Below are 17,298 nucleotides of genomic sequence, written 5' to 3'. Positions count from 1 at the left end.
GAAGTCTGCTGAGTAGTTTTCATATTGAAATATTTAACTTCAGTATAGAATTAATTTTTTTAAGGGGGCATGGGAAAACAAAATTTATCAATTTCAATTTCTCTTAATCTTACGACTTGACATTAGTTATTTTTCAAAGTAACTTCAGTTTTTCTCAGAAATTGGTTTACAATTTACACTGTAAGAGTCTCAGGAGGCTCTGAAATGCCTGTTGTCTTCATTTCTTGTTACAAACAGTCTACATTGCCAGTGTACTGTGTGGCAGCATCATTTCCTCACCTCTGTAATTTTCACCTACTCTAGTGTAGGTGCTAGTAGGCAAAAGTGAATTAGAGAAAGTTACTTCTTCTGAATGCCACTGTCTAAAAAAAATAACATTTTAGTTAACATTGGTCATATTTAATGCATGTACTTATTGCAAAGAGATTTAGCAACAGTTAAGTGGAAATGACACCTGTCTACTTTAAGAAAGGTTATAGCATAAAATGTTCCTAATCCAGTGACAGTGTATAATGTTCTGTATGCTAAATGGGTATGTAGTGTAGTCATTTGTCTTAATTATAGTCAGTCATTTTCTTCTTAGAAGTGAAATGCTAATATAGTTTGCTTTTTAATTTTTATGTTGTACAGATTCCTTTAGTGTCTAATGTTATATATATACACATATATGATTTAAATGTTACAACTGTTGCACATCTTAATAGTTATTATCGTATTTCCCATTTATGTTGAAAACTTTTTTCTTGTTACGTTCATTAAGTTGCCTACTGATCTTGTTCTGTAATATAGGGATCTTTTTATAGTTCTGATTTCCCATCGTGCCAAGAAGCTAGGAAAATATGATGGATGCATGGAAAACCAGTATTTTTTTTTCTTAGCAAAGTAATTGTATTTTGTGTTAAAATCAAAACCTAAAAGTGAAAACCAAGAGTAATGATGATTTAGAGCACTCAATCTGTCTGTGCTGTGAATGCTGACACTAGAAGGGGGATGTATGAGTCAGAGCTTCAGTTAAGAGTTGTGCTCCTCACATGGAGCTGGGGACCATGAGGCAGAAACTCATCGTCAGGCTGTCAGGCAGCCTGGGGAAGGGCAGCTCTCCCTTGTCCCTGCCTACCGCCAGCCTTCCTTCTCACCCTGCCACCCTCCACAGCATCCCGTCTGCCCTGCCGAGGGCCATGGCTTGCTGCCAAGTGAATTTACGTTACTCAGAGGGGATTGGTGTCTTGCAATGGCATTTTCATAGAAACTTTTGAATTAATTGCTTAGTAAGTGGGAATTAGTATTTTGTACTGGACTAGGAATGGTGTGATGGAGGTGTGAATGAGGGACTGCTTACATAGCAAGTTCTGGTGGGCTTTTTCTTAAGTTTTGTACGCTTGATGTTATATGTGTGTTAGTAATGTGAATAAGATGGGATCTAGATATATTTACTAATGCCAGGGTTCTTCTATTACTACATCGAGGATTCACAAACAAAAGGAGGAGATTTCAATGAGCCTGCTCGATAGACAAGAAATAGACTTCATATGGCAGGCAGGTGGGTTTTGAGTACTATACTCCCTAAAATGGAATGGTTTTCAGTAGTTACATAGAAACAGGCAAATGTTATCATCACATTATATAGTAAATTTTAAAAAGGTGTTCCTTTGGTTACTGTTTAAAGTAAGGGATATCTTGAAACTTTGCAGAAGTATATGTGAAAAATTAAATCTTTAAATAATGATGAATGTGGTTGAGTCGAGTTGCATTTTCTGTTCTGAAAAATTTCACATAGTTTTTTCAGTTTTCTAGATGCAGACCCATATTTTGTTGGTCATTAATCTGCTCAGTTACAGTACCTAACATGGGCCATAGCGTTGCTGTTCAAACTTAGATATTTATGTTCAGTCCCAACCATTTGTTCTATTTTCTGTGAGAGATAAATTGAGTTACATCGGTACGAGTCATTGCATACTTATATTCTGCTGGTTGGGATATATATATCGTTGTTCCCAGACTGTACAGGTACTAATAAATGTAATTAATTTACTTTGTGCAGCTTCCATAACAGCTCAGGCTCTTGCCTTGCTCCTATTCCTTTATTTGGGGTCTAGATTTTCTTAAATGTATATTTGCTGAGAGGAATTATTGGTAGCAATTCTTGAGACTTAAAGTTGATAAACCTCCAAGCAACCATATCAGTTTAAAAAAAGAAAAAATAGGGGAAGGTTTCAGGTGAGAGTTAAGATAAAAAACTAATCTCGGTTTTGTTTCCTTGCTCTTCTAAAAATACCTTTTTCCTTCTCTTTACTGTTGTGAAAAATTAATTCAACCTACTTGCCTGCCCCATCTCTTGTGTTGGAGTGGGAAAAGTCTGTCCTGGTAGGATTTACTAGTGCCAATTCCATGTCCACATTCCTTTGGACAGTGCTATTTGCTGTTTCTGCTCTTAGATATTTAGATAGAAATGGTATTTTATTTGCAGGACTTAGAAACATTCCTACTGCTGAAAAATATTGGGGGGGAAAAAGATAAATTTAATGATACACCCATTTCTGTAGGTACAAACTGACTCTGAACGTGTTACTTTGCTGCATCTACACGCCAAACCAATTCTGGATATGATTATATTATTAAAAACAGAGGAACTGGAATCTACAAGGTCTCAGCATTTAAGAACACTTTTACTTATAAGGCTTTGATAAAACTTGTATTGTTGGAGTTAAAACTGAATAGTTATTTGATTTTCTTAAACACATCTGCATAGGATAAACAGGATTAAACATTTAGTGATGGAGAACCTTGCTCATAGCAACAGGAATGCTGTCTCGTTCAGGAGAAGTAATCAGTCACTATTTTTGTCTCTTTAATTGCAACAATTCTTAAATAATTACTGAAAGATACAGAAGAACTTTGCATATAGCTTTCAGTAAACCCTTTCATTTCACAAAATCCATTCTTAACTAAAAAGCAGAGTAGAAATATAAACAGATTATCTACTGTCTGCACTTTATTTGTGTCTGTTGCTCTCTGTTAATGTCAGAGAGATGTATGTTGTGGTATTAACAGGTCTGACATGGATTACTTTCAAATGCATTCTCTTTGTCCTGATTCCCATCTCCTGGGCCTGAGCAGTGATATAATTACTGCTCTGTCTCCTTGAAGAAAAAGAACCTGGAAGAAAAGGAGCCTGCAAGCTCCTTATTTTGCAGCCTTGTGTTCTGTCTACATGATGTTATTTTCATGCATTTCAACTTGATTTAAAATGCAATTTATTTGCAATTTGTATTTCACTTCTTTCTCTTAAAAATAAAATGTTATTTGTATGTTTGATACATGCAATTTCTTTAAGACTTTCTGTGTTGGATTTGGAGATACTGATTTATATTTATCTAAATTTAGGGTTGAAATACAGCATATTGTACATGCCATTGTCTTTTAATTGTAGGGAGTGCTGAACAATTTTTAGTTCTTACAAAATCAGGTTCTTACTCTCGAAATGTGACCAATTATCTAATACAATTCTTTGTGGGTGTGGGTTTGCATGGAATATGCCACAGCAAGTGGTGACGTGTAATCTCCCTTTTGAGGAATATGTATTGTACTTCTAAAATACCTGCTGACAATAGCTGCCAAAATTAGGTAGAAAATTGAGAGTAAGAAGATATTTGAAGCAAGAACTTAAAATCTTGCTTGCCACAGATTTGTAAATGAGTATCAATTAAAATCTTAATATGGTGCACACAATAATGCATATTCTTTTTTTTTTTTTTTGAGATTCTATCTGCTCGTGGTTTATATCCCATATCATGAGGGGCATTCTAGCAATATTTTAAAAGGCTACATGCACTCAAAGATTTTGTTTTAAATTAAGACTTAATTTCTGAAACGTAAAGAGAAATAGAAATTCTGTTGTTTTTTGATGCTACCTTCAAAGGCATATTCAAGGCGAATAATTTTATATGAATGCTGCAATATTTTCAAAACACTTTTGTGGAAGGAGAGTCCAGCTGTTGGTAGCCCTAGAGGCAGTGTGGAAGAAGGGTGCAGTACTGCTGACACATCACGCTTCACTGGGGGTAAAATGTGACTTCTACTCTCTTTGAGTTAGAAGTTTCAGTATTGCTTTTTCTGTCCTTTCTCCCATAAAATCAAAATGTAGTTTTCCATCAGGAGCTAAATAGCAATGTCTCAAGCCAGCATGGTTGAAGAATGGCAGAGCTCTGGCTCCTCTCTAGTGCCTCCCCTTCAGTTTTTTTCTTGTTCTTCACAACTGCAAGTCAGGTTTTGTTTTCCATTATGGAATTCAAAGTACAGTTGTTTAAATATTGTGTTAGAAACTAAAAGCGGCATAAAAATGGGGAAAAAGCCTTTAAAATGTAATTGTACCTAGTAGAGAACTACTGAAAGCTGCTCCGTACTACGTGTCATGAGTCTTTAATTACAGAAGTTAAAAGGTTGGTACTTGTGATTTTCCAGATGATTGAAGGCATTCAAAGCTTTTCAAGTCCGTGCCACTTCTCAGCTCTCCTCCCACCTCTATTTGTTCATTCTCCTTTGGTCGCCTCAGTGTGTGAGTCAGGGAGAGATGAAAAGAAATAATTATCAAAGCAGAAGAACATGGAATGAACAAATGAGGTATTTTAAAAAATATTGTCAGGATTTGAGCTATACTTAGCACTCTTTTAGCTTTGCAGAACAATGGAGAGTTACATTATATTTTGAGTTAACACATATGTGCAAGTTACACAATACTAAGAATATTCCTAAAAAGCATTTATTGATCCAGCTCAAAATGTGTAAAAGAGAGAAGCCTTTTAAATCAAACAGCATGAATTTTTTATGTTTTGGGATCTTTGCTCCTTCTTTCTATTCTTCACCTTTTAAACTTGTATTAATAGACTCTCTACCAAGATTTTGATTTATTACAAATAGTTTTTCATGGTAATATATTGATTTTTTTCTCTCTGTTGAGGAGTGCTCCCTACTTTGTCAATCATTTGACTCCTCTTGTGATGATAGTCTGCTTTCTTTGAATGTTTGAGAAAGAGCTTATAGAGAGCTCCCTTTGAATGGTCACTGGGGGGGATATGGAAGAATTGGATTAAATTTTGTCCTTGGTTTAAGAAGGATTTAAATAGATGTTTCTCATGTCTCAAGGTCCCAGCTTTGAGGTAAACAGCAGATGTGAGATGGGTGTGCTCTTACTCTCTTGGTATGGTCTGCCATTGCACGTTAAAAAAACCTAAGGTTTGTTTGGCCAGAAGAAGCCAGTGGCAACGTGACTCTGAAGACTTGTCATTTAGAACCTTTCCTGGAAAAGGAAATTTTTCGAAGGACGTTTTTGACTCCAGTTCCAATTCACAGTGCTGCTTGTGTGTGTTAGTCCTGTGACAGTTTACTCATTTTTTTCCCTGTATGCCTCCTTACTCTGCTTTAAGTTTTGACGTGTTTGATGTTATCGATGTGTCAGTTTTTGCTGGGCTGCATCTCCTTACAGTTGTCAGTGGGCAACTTTTCCCTCTTTCCAGTGGGCTGTTCTCCTGCCTTTCCGCGGTTTCCATGCATACAGTCTGCCTATCTATCCTGCATTCTGGGGGTTTTGTGGCTTTTTTTGTCTAAATTTCTTTCAGCAGTTCTGGGATGAGGATGGTTTGAGTGCTGAACCTCTAGAAAGAGGCCTAGATTTAGCTAAGGTAAAGAAACCTGCTTAAGAAATTGATGAGGAGTAAAAGTGAAAGTTTTTAGTATTAATAATTATGATCCAATAGAAGTATAATAATACCTCATTTATTTTTGGCAAGTATTACAGCTTTTAGTGACAGATATTAACTCTACAATGCAAGAGACTGGAAGTGATGATAAATAAAATACAAACGGGTGTTTTGGTTTTCATTTTCCTGATAGATGCATAAAAAATGATACTGTGTAAGTAATAATAAATGACACCATGTCAGTTTGTATTTAAATTATCACAAATTGTATTTCCACTGCATAAAAGCAAATCTTTTAATGACCAATTGCCTCTGCTACCAAAGTGTTTTGTAGTGCTAAATCATTTCAGTATATCACTTCTGTTTCCCTTTTACAGAGTTTGTGTTTAACTGACAACTTTGACCAAGAGTTGTGTCTGGAAGTTGCTGTGCTCAGATTGATTGGTGTGTAAACAGCCTATAGTACTTTCTACACAAATATATAAAGTTTTATTTAAGATATAGCTGTATAAATAGGGGAGAATAAAATCTGTGTTAAGCTAGTGTAATTACAGAATCAGTGGAAGTGTTTAAAAATAGCTAGTCTCAGATGGTATTTGATAAAGGTAATTAAAGCATGAAGAGTAATGATAAAAACCTTTTGTTCTGCTGCTCCCCTGTATTGCTTCAGGCTTAATGTTTTACTATCAAAACACTAGTTTCTGGCCTGGAAACCTCACTGTGATGGAAACTTGTCTGCTGCAGAAATGAAAAAAATTTTGCTAGTTACCTCTAAATAGATACATTACTAAAGAAATATACTATTTCAAAAGGTGTTGGTTTGTGAGCTTGATGTGTTTTAACCATTCATAGCAGTGTTGCATTTTTGGAAGACACTCTGTCCAGAGTGAGTGATGTGTTAATAAAACATGACCTTTTATTAACTGGTCATGTATATAGTTTTAATATTAGCAGCAAATAAATATAAAGGGAATGTTAAGCTGGTGACCATAGCTCACTGTGTGGATATTCTTGTGTGAAAGCCTTGGTAACCAGCTGTTGCCATGAAGGTCTGCAAGTGGTACTGTGAGCAGATACATCCCCCTCAGTGCGTCAGGCAGAGCATTGCAGGCAGGTGAAGGGGGGTGATCCTCCCCCTCTGCTCAGCCTGGTGAGGCACAGTGTCGGCTGCTGGGCTCCCAGGGCAAGAGAGGCATGGCCATGTTGAAGTGGGTCCAGCACCGGGCCACAAAGATGATCCATCGTCCAAGGAGAGGTTGAGAGCTGGGATTATTTACCCCGGAGAAGAGAAGGCTCAGGGGGAATTTACCCATATGTACAAATACCTGATGGCAGGAGGCGTTAAAGAAGATGGAGGCAGAGACTGTGTTATCCAGTGACAGGACAAAGGCAGTGGGCTCAAATGGATTACAGGAAATTGTTTAATGATGAGAAAAAACTTTTTACTGTGAGCGTTGTGAAACACTGGAACAGGCTGCCCACACTGGTTGCTGAGTCTGCATCCCTGGAGATACTCAAACACTGACTGAACGTGGTCCTGAGCAACCTGCTGTAGCTGTCTCTGCTTTGAGCAGGGGGTTGGACTAGACTGTCTCCAGAGGAGGTCCATTCCAACCTCAACAACTCTGTGAATCTTTTGATCAAAAAACTCTAAAACTGCAAGAATTTAGCTGTATATTTCTGTACTGATAAGAATTTTTTTAAGCTATGTTGATTATACCTCAAGTTTTCCATTGATTAGTATTTCTCTGTGCTTATAAGAAACCTCTTCTGTGATTTTTTTGCTTATTCAGACAGGTGAATTTATCTTTTCAGGGATGAGATGAAAATTTTACAAAGGATACGTTTTATCCAATTTGGCAGTCTGAACATATAATTGAAACAAAATCATTGATAGAGTCACTTATGAGAATCTAAAATTCTGCTAGCTGCCTAGAAAGAGGGAATGAATGTTCCTGTTTCACTGGCTCCGTTGCTGGGGCGAATTCCCATGTGAAGCAAAAGTGGATATTTAAAGTGTCAAGAGTGTGCAAGTTAACGTGGGTTAAAGTACATTAGGGATTACCTTGTCAGAAAGATTACCTTGTAAAAAGGTAAATGTGAGTATTTGCTATCTTCTCCTCCTGACTTGCTCTGTAGATACTGAAGTGACTACTACTTGCTAGGTACCTCACTCCACTCGCAAGCCAAGCTCCTTTGCATGGAAGCAGGCTTTGTGTACGCTCACGCAGTGGAAATACAGGAGCTTTGGAAGATCCTGGCAGCTGTCAGGGAAAAAAGTATTGATCACCAGGTGCCATCCTTCTGAACCAGACAGCTGAGCTGGAACAAATTCTCACCACAGCAGGTGACTTTCAGCCAGAGTTAGGAGCCTGATTCCTGAGTGGGATCTTCGTTGACCAATTACTTCTTCCCTCTCCAAGGCTTCTTGGAGAACTCCAATCCCTATAGCAGAGATCCTAAATAGAAGCAAAGACAGGACAAGCTACACTGTACGTCTGAAGGCTCCATCCAGGAGACACAGCCAGAGATGGGGAAGGGATGTTTAGAGGTCACCTAGTCAAGCCTTTCTCTCGGAGCAGTGAGCAGTGTGAGCGTACGTGTATAGAGCACATCTCAAAGAAAAATAGCTAGCGGTGAGTAAGCTTTCATTATTCTTACATCTCTTTGATGAAGACGAGTGGCAGTACTGTTAGTGTAACCGTGACCAAGCAGTTGTTAGTGTGCATAGCTCGTGTGCTGGCAGTTCACTGCAGCTTACCTGGCAGTTAAGTCCCAGCATGGACAGGTCTGAAGCTCCAATTCCCAACATCATTCTGCATCTGTTAGGTTTTGGAAATACATATTTTCTTTAGAACTAGAGAGATTCCAAAAAGCTGGAAGACTGCAAGCTAAATTGAGCTTTTCATGCATTATCATAGAATGATGCAATTAGCATGAATTTTTAGGAAAATATTAGGAACAATTTTGCTTGATTTGATGGTGGAACACTTAAAAAGTAGGTTTGAACAAAACTAGAGACATTTATGTACAGGCTATAAAATTACTCAACTCTTCAAAGATCTTGATACAGTAAACAAAACAAGATTATCACTTTATGTTATTTTTTCTAAATGAAAAGGCTTTAGGCAGTTATGGTTTATGTCAAACCATTTTTTGTCTAAAAATTTCCTGTATTAAAGGAAATACCAGTCTACCAATACAAACAACACATGTCCTAATTGGGGAAAAAAAGTTCTTGACTTAAATGATTTTGAAATTTTATAAGTACAGAGCATAGAGAATCATAGAAAATGTAGGCATCTGCCTCCGTCTTCCCTGTAACCTCCCTCTTGATAGACTGCAATTTGCATGCTCTTTAGCCTTCTCAGGTTAAACCAGGCAGCCCTGGCCTTTCCTCATGTCATGTCCTTCTGCCCTCAAGCCGTCCTGGTTGGACCTCTGGTGCACTCTCTCCATTGATACATCACTTGTGCTGACGGGCCTGGTGCAGGACATGCAGTATTCAGGGTGCAGGATCACAAGTCCTGAGTACAGAAGAATAATCACTTCCCTTGATCTGCTGTATAGGGTGAATACATGAACGAGCAGGGAAATGAGAGATCTGTTTTGAAAGCATTAAGAATACTGGGGAACCAAATATGTGGGATATGACAGATGTACTTGGAACTACACCGTTTAAAAAAATAAGCAAAATGTGCTTGCTTGATCTACTGATAACAACTCTACAAGCATAGATTTATAACTATAAGAGAAACATTGCTGAATTTCATGTAACTTCTGGATAGTGATGCCAAAATCTTTATGGAGAGATAGCTTTTATTTTAGAACAGTGAAGCCGTAGCACTGCTAAACCAGTAGCAGTTCTGCTTTTGACCACAGTGAAAGCAGGATCAAGCCCCAAAGCATTTAATCAAGGAAAACAAAAATCACATACCATGTCTTCTTCCCAAATTAGCCACATTATTTGTCAGCGCCAGACAATAATTTTGTAGTCCACTTCGTTGCAATCTATTTTGTAGTGAAATCAGGTGTTTATCAGCTGTGGTGGTCATGTGTGCTCACAGAGATCACAACGTTCCTTGGGGTGAGTGTTGCATGAAAGAACTACAGCCATATCGATAGGATGGTGGTTCGCTTCTGAAAATCTGAGCTGTCTGGATTACTCTGGAAGTGAAAAGGTGCTTTCTTGTCATTCTCATCATTCTTCTGTCTTGAAACAGCGCTACCAGGGTCTGTGCCCAGTGCCTGTGCACTGGTCTGGTGATGGTGGACAGAACTGAGGGGCTGGGGAGGAGAGGGCAGACCCTGGTCTCTTAACTCGCCCCAGATTTTTGGTGCTGACTCATTCAGAAAGTTCGAACTGGCTCCCCAGCTGGATTATTTTTGGCTACTGCAGTTGATATTTGAGGTTTATTTTTATCTATTACTAATTTCTATGAAACTGAAAGCAAGAATAGTGTCATTGTGAGGAACTGTTTCTGAATGTTACAGTAAGAAAAGTGCCTGCAGACTGTACACAGTATTATTAATTATACTTTTTAAGGTTCTCTTAGCATTCATCCAATTTCTTTACAGTAATGAATATCAGACCAGCAGTTAATTACAGCGGTACCATTTTTGTTCCTCACCTCATTATCTCCGTCTTGCACTCTGCTTTTGCGCGGCCGCCGGCTCCCCAGCCGCAGGCCTGGCAGCGCGGGGCGAGCCCAGCGCCAGCAGCGCCGTCGGCACAGGAATAGAATGGCAGATGGCAGCAGGCACTATTTATAGCTCCGGCCAAGCTGCCCGAGGTGAACGCTGCTGAAAGAGTCTATCAGGATTGTTTTCGGCTATTAGGGGACTGACAAGACAATTTCAGGGGCGAAAAAAGAAAAAAGAATTTGCATTCCTCAGAAGCCACCCTGGAAATGCAAAAGTCTCGCTTAGTATCGATTTCTGCATTTTTCTAAACAGTGGAAGCTATTTTTTCTTCTTGATTCCTGCCCTATCTCCACCAGTCGCCCCGCAAACCTTCCAAATACAGCCTCCCTCACAGCGTTGTAGCACTGGTTGTGGCTGAGCTGGAAGAATTTATTGTTCTGTGGAAGTTGTGCTGCCATGGCAACTCAGGCACACGGAATTTTAATTGCAAGGCACAATATATGTTTATGAAAATAATTAATAAAAATCCTAACAGGGATGTTTTCTGTTTTTATTATATTAGCGGTATCTTTTGTACTGTGTTTCTCACTCCTGCTTTTTGGCACAAAAGGAATTCAGTGGGGTAGAAGTTTTAAAATTACTAATTTTACTGTTTTCATCGTGAAGTTTGGGGTTTTTGTTGTGGGGTTTCTTTTTTTTTTTTTTTTTTTTTTTTAAATCAGATCAGAGAAAACATTGTTTTTTCATAACCAAGATACATCTGGTTGATTTGGGGTTTGATGCCATTCGGCTCAAAAGCTGTAAACATTATTTCATACCAAAGCAGTGGAACTTGTGCAATCAGATACATGCAATCCTGAAAATCCAGGCTTTGGGCTGATAGGAGTCTGTGAAAAGGAAGAATAAGGAGAGATTATTTGAATTTTTGTATGAGCCAAGAAAACTGACCTTACCTTCCAGTTACTATTGCCTTTTTGGTGCTGTGCAAGTGTTAGCCAGGTGTTCGGTCCAGCGCCCGTGCTGCTGTGTGACAAAGCCTCCCTCGTCTCCCCTCGGTGCATCATGCAGGACAGCCATGTTTTCATAGAATAACACGGAACTGGAGACACAGTGCTGTCGATAACTCGAAATGGAGGCGTAATGCACTGTGCATAATCTGCTGGAGGTGAATTTTCTTACTTCATCTTATAGACAGTTAAAGTCAGTGTTATGGTATTGGGTTTTAGGGTTTTGGTTTTTTTTTTTTTTTACTGTAAGCCATGCACTAATTCTGTCTTCTTTCGAGTAGTTAATATTGTTTGTTATGAAGTAGTTTATATTTTTGTTTTAAAAAGAATTAAAGGCAACCCAATAAAAATACAGGCCTTTTAGTTTGGAATTAAATGCAGCACTGACATAGTAAGTCTATTTAGTTATTCCACATGTTTTCCTTGTTTCTCTCTGACCCTCAAGCATGAAGATTTCAGTGCTGTAGCTGCTAGTAAAGTGAAATGTCATCTAACTCATTACCATGATTTCTTCTGGGTATGCACAATATATGAATTTAAATGCTAATGAGTGGATTTTTTTTAAAGTGTGTTGCCTTGTAAAGTTTCTTTTAAAAATAAGAAAACTGAACAAGACTTCTTCCTTTAAAGATTAATAGTATGTGATACCAATTAAACTTTATATTGGGACAGGAAGGCCACCTACAATTCAATTATATCTATATATTTCATAATTTGCTACTGCCTTTCTCAGGTATTCACAAAATACTACCTCTATTACAGTACATTGTGCATTTAATGTGCTGGCTTAATGATTTCATTGCTGTATGAGAGCTTTCAAATGGATGGGAAAACAAAAATATATTCTGCTCATTAAAGGGTTGTGTATCAAGTTCAACTTCATTAGTTTTGATTAGGACTGAGTTGGTGCCATCTGTGCTGTCAGTATTGTACATCTTCCACAGAAAAGATGAGAGATTTGAAATCCAATTCTCTCATGGTGTATTGCCTTCTTATTTTGTGTGGTTTCGTACAAAATTAACTTGGCTGGATTCCATTTCTTTGTAGCTGAGCTTTTTATTTTTGGCTTCAGTTACCTGGCAGTGGAGTCTTTGGGCCAAGTTTTGATCTTATGTGCCTGACTGGTTACCATGTAAATTCTTTTTAAAGCTTCAAATCTGTTGGTTTCAGTGCATTTCCAAAATTAAGAAATACTGCGGTATGTTATCTCTACGTTTAGAAATACATGAGAAATACTGTTGTCTGAGATAACACTGAAATACTCTTAAAAATATTTCAAGGAAGAAAAGAAAACAATTGCTAGAGATGCAGACGATTTTCTTGAGTAAAGAGCTAACTGTGAAAGAATAGTTGTATGGGGAGCACTGGGTGAAGGTAGGAGGCACTTAAAACTCGTTACCAACTTTTAATAGATGTAATCAGTTACCAAGAGTCAGGCAAACCCTAAGTGTTTATTGTTTACAGATGACCATTCCTACAGTGCTTCATAAAATGGAATTATTTGGATTTTTTTCTTTTCTTTAAGTGATAGAAGTGAATGTAACAGATACACAGGTAATCTGGGAGATTCTGTGTCAAGCCTGCTAATGAATGGTGCTGGGTCCTGTCTGAGTGCCTGTTTCAGAAAGCAGCTTCTGCGCTAAGTGTTCTTTCCAGTACTTTCAGTTGCACAGGATCTTTAAACTTTGTCCTACGTGAAATATTATGTGGCACAGAACTGCTGCTTTTTGAAAAGCTGATAGATAGAGAGTTCCTTGATAGCTTAAGCTGATCTGAATTGGGGTGGCTGCAGTCCTGACCTCTCGCCTGCCCCAGCTGACCGTTCCTACCTCCTCTGCTTTTCCACTGCCACTGGAGCTCATGTGAGCAGCCAGGAAGAGACATCAGGGAGCTGACCTGGATGGAAATTAATGATATATTTTTCCTCTGGGGTAGCTGTGGCCTAGATTAGTTCAGCGTATGATCAGATAAGTGCTGGTACTGGCTTAAGGGAGTGTAGAGATGCATAGCCGAAAGGGAGGAGCAGCACAAGGCTGTGGCAGCCTTAAGGCACACACAGTGTGATTATGATGTTATAGTACTGCCATACAGTGTTTTAGAAGTGGATGGTTAATTGAGGCAGAGGTTAACTTGCCCTTTGACTTGAAATGATGCTCAGTATGTTTGATCCCCTTAATTTCAAATAGGATTGTGATGTCTTTTCAAGGTTAAATTGCCATCACTTGGCCTCACAAAATTAGTTCTGAAGTATAAAACACTCTTCTACAAGTTATCGGTCCTAGTTTTTCTGAGTGGCCATGCAGGCTGGAGATCCACGCTTTTCCATAATGGCAGTTATATCATTATAAATTAAAAGATTACTTTTCATCATTCATGTAACACACACCCCTTGAGGTCTTGAAAAAATTGAGTAAAGTAACAACAGAACCTGGGCAGTATCTTTAGTGACTTCAGTCATCCCATGGTGCTTTCTCTAGCATTAAAAACTTCTTAAAGTGTGAGTTTTAGACAATTCCTGGATTCAAAGAATGCTGTTACTTCCGTTTTATTTTGGCTAGCTGGAATAAATCCCTTACTTGGCTTTCTCCCTTCCTCTTTGAAGTGATGGGTGGTAACTGCCGTGCAGTCTCGTGTGTTCACAGTGCTCAAGCTGTAATTGTTGCCTGTCCGTTTGTAAGAGGTTCTCTCCTCCTCTCTCTGGGAACCAGCTGTAAAATAGGTAGTAAGCCTAACGAAGCATGAGGAATTATTGGCCTACAAATTAACAGTTAAATACTTCAGGGTTTGGGGTTGGGTTTTTTTTTTTTTGCGAAGATCCAGAAATACATGCTTGTCTTCTCAAAAAACAGCTCGGCAACATCATTGTCGTGTTTCTAGGTAATCCACTAGGAAATAAGTGTGAAAAATACCTTTTAAAAATGCATTTACTTTGCACCTGCAGTGAGAATAATGCACTTCAGTCTGTATTTAAAGTGTGTGTTCAGTGTACTTTGAATGTGACATTTTTGTGTCAGTTGTCAGTTTTGTATTATGTCATGGAGACCTCTACCAACTCTAAACGCTGTGCCTGGCTTACTGCTTCACCCCGTGATCATCACGGTGTCAGTGATGAGTGGGAATGGTATCTTAACCCATACCAATGCAGTTTGTGAGTGTTTTCTTCCTTATTTTTCTTTAGAAGTTTCCCAATACTGTTTAATTCTCTCTTGCAAGGTTCCTCCTATCATTCTGTCAATTATTGATGAGGTCTGCTCTTGGAGCATTTGTTCATAATGAATAATTTCAAAGCCAAATAAAAGACCCTCTGCAAATTTAATGTATTGCCCTTTTGTAGTGTGTTATATTGCTTTCTTGGAATGGTGCACTGGGAAAAACAATCCAAAGCAAAAGCTATTTTGTTTGAAGTTTTATGCATTATGCATATTTCTTCTATGAAGCTACAATATGTGACATATCTAGGATGACTAAGAATGATAGGCGATTGTGTGATTTGCAAATGGAATGACAAATACTTCTTTTAAGTTAGTATTTTCTATATTAGTATTTTGGGTTTATATGTTAAAGGCCATACAAACAAGAGAGGGTAGATCAGGAAGAATTGCAAGAAATTCTATGCTTAGAAGTAAAAAAGCCTAACAAATAGTTTGAAAAGGAAATACTTTATTTTGATAATGTGCCTTTTTTAGTTTTTAAATTATGATTGACTTATTTTTGCTGCAAAGAGTAGTATTTTAGACTGTAATTACACAAATGAGAAAATGTGGATTGGTTAATTATATGATGGGCCTGAGAATTAGGGACAATCAGTGCTATCAGGTTGCAGTCCTCTTTCTTATAAACCAAAGTTTTAATTCATGGCTGTATCATGATGGGCTGTTTTTTCCTGTTTGTAGCCCAACCTAAAATGTGCCTCATGGAGAAAGGGATAATCATTAGGTCAGCTGGGAAATACTCTGGCTTAACATGTCACCTGGACATCATGAACCTGCAATTTTTGTGTGTGTTATCAGAGAAAAGGTGGAAACACCATCTGCCCTCTTCTGGGTTTGAGTCATCTTTGAGGCTGAAATCAGGAGTACTAAATGTGTGGTCTGCCCTTTCTTCTCTTTCTCCCCACCACCTTGATTTGTGATGAGCTCTTTAAACAGTAGAGTATATGAAGTAACAGGGTAACTTAAAAATTACAATCATGACATTAGATTTGATAGATCCCTGGAATTTTAAAACTGCAACCTTATCTTCCCCACACTTTTTTTTTTTTTTTTAAATTTTCATATCACTCAAATTTCCAGTTTTGTCAATACGTAATTGACACTGCTTCTCAGATTAGTCAGAACTTTTCGGTCATTTTTCTATTGCTCTCTTTGAAACACCAAATTTAGTTGCAGGAAAAGTGCAGAGATAATTTTAACATCCATCTTTAGGCTGAACTTCTGTATTTTGTCTTTTTTTGTATGACACAAAGCAAGTCTGAACTAAAAATAGCAGGCTGTGAACTTTAATGATGTTAACTGCTGATTGAGCCACTGTCACACTGCATGGTTTTAAGACCAACAATGTGAAGAGAGATTTAATGGAGTTTAAAAAAGTTAGATAAAAGCTTTTTCAATTATAAAACTAGCATTATCTATTAAATGAATAGCTCCCTACCTTACTGAGATATATATTATAATTTGTTTTTTTAAATTTTCGTTATTAGTAGGATACCATACCAGTTTTCTGATAGTATTTGCATTAAGTCAAATACTTCTGCAATCTTTGGAGGTAAAATATTTTCTGTTTAAGAGAAAACTTGGGAATATGGTAGCTGTCATGTAGAAGAGTACTAAGCAGAATTGAAGGGTGAGAGACTCCAGGTGTTCCCTGGACACACATTTTTGGTTTGCCTATAAATAGCAAGCTGTGTTTACGCTTACTGATTCTTTGCAGAATAAGCTGCAGGTACTTAATGGAAAACTTTGTACCATGTTCTGTTTAGACTCAGATCTGGTTTTATATATTTTTGGTGTTTTCCATCTTTTATATTCTGTCTTGATAGACATTTATATAGTGGGACGTTAATCTTTTCCTTCTGCTTAATCTCTCCGTGAGAGGCTGTAACCCACTTTTCTGTAACAGCAAATTTAGTTTTCTGTCTTGATCTTGAGAAGGTGAAAGTGCTGGTAAGACTCAATATTGCTCAAGCCCTGATCAACGTTTGTTCTGCCTGTTAAGATAATTAGTCTGGGTTTTGTAAGAATAAAGTAATTTAGATGGATTGCTAGATCAGGTACACCTGCCTTTTGGATCACAGTTATAAAGCAGTTTGAGGAGCTTTACAATGCCAAAATCCACATTGAGAATGTTCACCATAATGCTGCCCCCATATCCCAAAAGAAATGTGATAATTTTTTTTTTTTTTTTCCTAAATGGGAGTCTGTTTGTGTTCCACTAAAAGCTGGCCCTTCAGCTGGTAGAAATGTCCCTCTGACTGTACTCTGAGCTTGTATGGGCTATGTGCCCTCAAATAGTTTTCTGTGATTTGGAAGCCTCTGTGCTGTACTAAAGATAATAGACAGGAATTGTAAGATCGGAGGGGTGAGTGGAGGTGCAAGGGTTGTATCTTTGAAATTTTAGAATAAAATGGAATAGAGTAGTTTTGTTAGAAGGGACCTACAACAATCACGTAGTCCAACTGCCTGGATACTTCAGGGCTGACCAAAGTTAAAGGATGCTATTAAGGGCATTGTCCAAATGCCCTTTTTACCATCAAAAGCGTTAGATGCCTGCGTGAGGCAGCAAAATGAGATGCCATTCACAATGGGTTGTGCAGCTTTATCATCCTTCTGCTCCAAAGATCAGGTTTTATTACAATAATGCAGTGTAGCTGTGTTACACTTCTTACTATGACTTATTAGAGTTGTTTGGTTTTTTCCTTAACTTTTTCCACTGTTTTTTATACATGAACTAAA

The 17,298-nt window shown here is 37.9% G+C and overlaps 1 protein-coding gene and 1 long non-coding RNA gene across 13 annotated transcripts in view; one reads left to right on the top strand and one right to left on the bottom strand.

Annotated features, from left to right (window-relative positions):
* The window catches only part of RABGAP1L (RAB GTPase activating protein 1 like), a 263,849-nt gene that overhangs the window by 109,343 nt on the left and 137,208 nt on the right, over nt 1-17,298 (top strand). The window lies entirely within an intron of this gene.
* Nucleotides 5,757-11,406, bottom strand: LOC141946876 (uncharacterized). Of its 3 annotated transcripts, none has more exons than XR_012629951.1 (4): nt 11,294-11,392; nt 9,634-9,863; nt 8,458-8,518; nt 5,757-8,155 (listed from the first exon to the last, which is right to left on the bottom strand). It is a non-coding gene; the product is annotated as an uncharacterized LOC141946876 (long non-coding RNA). The 3 variants fall into 3 exon arrangements; XR_012629952.1 differs by lacking the exon at nt 11,294-11,392 and adding an exon at nt 10,328-10,423; XR_012629953.1 differs by lacking the exon at nt 9,634-9,863 and having other exon boundaries at nt 11,294-11,406.

The sequence above is a fragment of the Strix uralensis genome, chromosome 8 (genome assembly GCF_047716275.1).
Source record: "Strix uralensis isolate ZFMK-TIS-50842 chromosome 8, bStrUra1, whole genome shotgun sequence".
Classification (NCBI taxonomy): Eukaryota; Metazoa; Chordata; class Aves; order Strigiformes; family Strigidae; genus Strix; species Strix uralensis.
Note: the sequence above shows the minus strand (reverse complement) of the source record. Positions and strands in the feature narration are given on the sequence as shown.